Genomic DNA, 4193 nt, shown 5'->3' with positions numbered 1-4193 from the left:
ACACTACACACACACACACACACACACACACACACACACACACACTCAAATGCAGAGGCCTCGCTTATAAAGGTGAAACGTGAATAGTGTTTGGTACGGGTTAATAATCTACCTTATAACATTCGATTATTTACCACGATCCCCCGATCATACCTTGTCGAATTTTATCCCGGCTGCTTTGTTTCTCAAGATCTGCGGAATCGCGTAACAGCTACGGTTAACATCTCATGCTGAGCGTTATCTAATTAATACAGGTGACTATACGCAGCTTTTCTTTATTATATTACCACCTCTCGCTCGCTTTCCGACATTGTCAGTATTAAACTGCAGCCGTATAATCTCTACGGTTATAATATACGAAGAGTGCGAAGATTTTTTTGCTTATTTTGCTACGAATGAGGATGTAACGCGTCCACTAAGGATGTAATAAAGATATAGTAAGAATGTAATAAGGATTGATGTAACGTTTAACGATGCCGCTGGATCGAGCGGAGCTACGAACGCACGAATAGGCACTTCCCCGATCAAAGCAAATCAACATCAATTATCAATCAATAATAACCACAAATAATTTGTTGGTAACTATATATGTAAGATAGCAAAAGTAATCCCGGCCGGACAGATTCGTTACTAAATTTTGTTCTAATAAATAAACCTATTCACGAAATCGTGTGCTTTATTGAAGGTGCGTGCCTGCGTACGTGCAGGAGTGCGTACGCATGTTTGTGTAGACTTTTGAGTGTGTCCATGCATGGACGTATATATACGTGTCGGGTTACATTCAGGTGCTGGCCCGTGGACGCGTACATGCGTGCACGTATGCGTGTAACCGCGTTATGAACCATGTAGTGTGCGAACCACCGTACGCTGTGCGTCACACCAGGTCCACTCCATACCCTCTTCTTTTCCTCCCTTCTTTTCTTCCTTCCTTCCTCCCTCTCTCGTCTGAATCCAAACGCATTCACTGGTGCTGCGTTAACAATAGACCCGTCTAATAATTTAATTGAAAATTTTCTATTAATTAAATGACTTAATTAAATATAATTTCTGCCCATACCTTACATCGCAATTTATTGTATTTATACAAGAGAGAGAGAGAGAGCGAGAGAGAGAGAGAGAGAGAGAGAGAGCGAGCGAGCGAGAGAGGAGAGAGAGAGAGANTCTCTCGTGCTCTCTCTCTTTCTCTCGCGCTCTCTCTCTCTCTTTCGCCCTCACTCTCACTTTCTCTATTTGTTCTCTCCGTTTCTCGCTCTCCCCTTATCTCTATCTCTATATATCTCTCTCCCTCGCCTTCTCTCCATCTCTCTCCCTCTCTCTTTCTCTCTGTGACCTGTCGGTTGCAGGTGTACGGACGTCGCTACACGTCGAGTGCTCGCTGCTGCATAACCGCTGGCTTGCATTTGATTCCTATCCGACCGCTTTTTCTAGCTATTGCGCGCACCGTACCATTGCTGTGAGCAAACCTCATCTCTCTGCATCCTCCTCCGTATTTCACCTCTAGGTGCAACTCGCGCCCACGCGACGCCGCGGGGCCTCTCAATTACGAATCTTTCCGAAGCACCGAACTCGTTTAATATCGAGCGAGACGAGTGTGACCGGATGTGAGTGACCGACTCGGGAACAATGGCCGAGCTTTACTTCATGCCTCGTCGATTTTCCTGCTGTGCCGAGTTTAATTAAATATCGCTGATCCGCAATGCTGTGTGTGTGTATAGATTAAGACGAAGGCGTACATATATGTGTATGTATGTATATATAGATATATATATATATATGTGTGTGTGTGTGTGTGTGTGTGTATATGTCGCACACATCATTTGCTTTTGTGTAGGCGCGCGCGTGTGAGCGTGTGTGCGTGTGTTCGTCTGTGGCTGCGTGCACCGCATGCATGCGCGCGCGCGCGCGTGTGTGTGTGTGTGTTCGTGGGCGAACGTCCGCGCTTCTGCGCATTTCACGTGCCGAGATGCTGCGACGTGAATGGCTGCCGCGCTTTTTCGAACGTAAATCCATGATCGGTGTGGTGTGTGTGTTCGCGTGTGTGTGTGTGTGTGTGTGTGTTGTGTGTGTGTGTGATTTGTGTGCTGTGTGTGTGTGGTGTGTGTAGTGTGTTTGACTGTGTGTGATTGGTGTGTTGTGTGTGTGTGTGGGGGATGTGCGTGCGATGCGGCGTGGCGTGCGTGCGTGGGTGTGTGTTGTGTGTATGTGTTGCGTGCGTGCGCGTGCGTGCAGTGCGGCGTGTGCGGTGGTAGGGTGTGTGTGTGTGTGGTGTGTGTGTATGGTGTGTGTGTGTGTGTGTGTTGGTGTGTGCGTGCGTGCCGTGGCGTGGCGGCGTGCGTGCGTGCGTGTGTGATTGGTGTGTGCGTGTGTGTGTTGTGTGTGGTGCCTCCGCCGTCAGGGGTGTCGTGCTGTGCGTGCGTGCGTGCGTGCGGGCGCCCCGTTGTGTGTATGTGCGTGCGTCGCGTGCGGCGTGTGCGCGCGTGTGTGTGTGTGTGTATGTGTGCGTTCTGTGGTGGTTTTGGTGTGTGGTGTGGCCGTGGTAATGTGTGTGGGTGTGGGTGTGTGCGTTGCGTGCGTTGCGTGTGGGTGTTGTGTGCGTGCGTGCGTGCGTGTTGTGTGTGATGTGTGCGTGTGTGTGGGTGTGGTGTACTGTTGATTGTGTGTGTGTGTGTGTGTGGCGATGCTTGGTGTGTGTGATGTGTGTTGGTGTAGTGTGAGCGCGCGCGTGTGTGGGTGTGGCTGTGCGGTGGTGTGTTGATGTGTGTGTATGTGTGTGTGTGTGTGCTGGGGTGTGGAGTGTTGTGTGTGTGATAGTTGTGTGCTGCGATGCGTGCATGTGTGTGGTGTAGTGTGTATGTGGTGTGTGTGTGTGGGTGTGGGGGGTGTGTGTGTTCTCTGTGCCGTTGTGTGTGCGGTGTGTAATCTGTCTGTGTGTGTGTGTATGTGTTATGGTGTGTGTGGGTGTTATGTGTGTGTGTTGTGTGTGTATATGCAGAGTGGTGATACAAATGAATTTTATTGTCTAAGGACGTAATCAGCGATGCAGTTGACCTTTACGGAGGCCCGTGTGATCGCATGCTATTAACGCGCTCATTACATAAGACATCAAGGTAAGACACGAAATTGCTAATACAAAGATTAGATATTTGGTTGACGTAAAAAGTGCCATTGTGTCCCGAGGCTTAGTGTGTTTGTGGGGTGTGTGGGTGTGTTTTTTGTGGTTGGTTTCTGCGTGTGTGGGTTGTCGTGTGGTGGTACCCTGCGCGCGCGGTGTGTGTGTGGTGTTGGTTTGTAGATTGTGTTGATGTGTGTGTGGTGGTGTGTGTGTGTGTGTATGTGGGTGTGGTGTGTGTGAGTGTGTGTGAAAAAAACATAACAACTATTATTATTTCTATTTATTAGCTTATTAGTCATCATACTACATTCATTTAGTCATTATTTATTTATTCTCATTTAAATATTGCACATTAGAAATTACACCAGAGTAAACATTGCTCGAACAGCATNAGAGAGAGAGAGAGAGAGTAGAGAGAGAGAGAGAGAGAGAGAGAGAGAGAGAGAGAGAGAGAGAGAGGAGGAGGAGGAGAGGAAGAAGCGTTGAGTGCCAAGATAATTATTTTCGGCCGTCTATATACGTTCAAACCAAAGCCGGGCAGGCTGTCAGCACGTGTGCTTGGTAAATTCCGATCTATAATTACGGTATTTCCCAACTGCAACATCTCACCACCCAGGTACATACACTATCAGTACATATGTCGTAGTGGACGCACCTACCCGCCTCCATACTAAATACACCCCCACCTACCTACACATCACCTCGCTGTTATACCCAGTGTGCCTCATTGCATAGTTGCCCATACATCTCGCAGTGACTGCACCCAGCCACCCACCCAAGCAAATACCTGCATATATATATATATATATATATATATATATATATATATATACTATATATACGTACTACTACCAACCAACCAANTGCCTCTTGCATAGTTGCCAATATACATCTCGCAGATGACTGCACCCAGCCACCCAATCCCAAGCAAATAGCCTGCTGATATATATATTATATATATATATACTATACTATATATATCTCATATTAGTTACAACCGCTCAAACCACCCAACCAAACTCCAAGCATATACCTGCCTATACATTCTTGCTAGTAGTTACAATCATACCCACCCATCCAT

The sequence above is a fragment of the Priapulus caudatus genome, unplaced genomic scaffold, assembly GCF_000485595.1.
Source record: "Priapulus caudatus unplaced genomic scaffold, Priapulus_caudatus-5.0.1 Scaffold266, whole genome shotgun sequence".
Classification (NCBI taxonomy): Eukaryota; Metazoa; Priapulida; class Priapulimorpha; order Priapulimorphida; family Priapulidae; genus Priapulus; species Priapulus caudatus.
The sequence above is the reverse complement of the archived record's forward strand: the minus strand, read 5'-3'. Positions refer to the sequence as shown.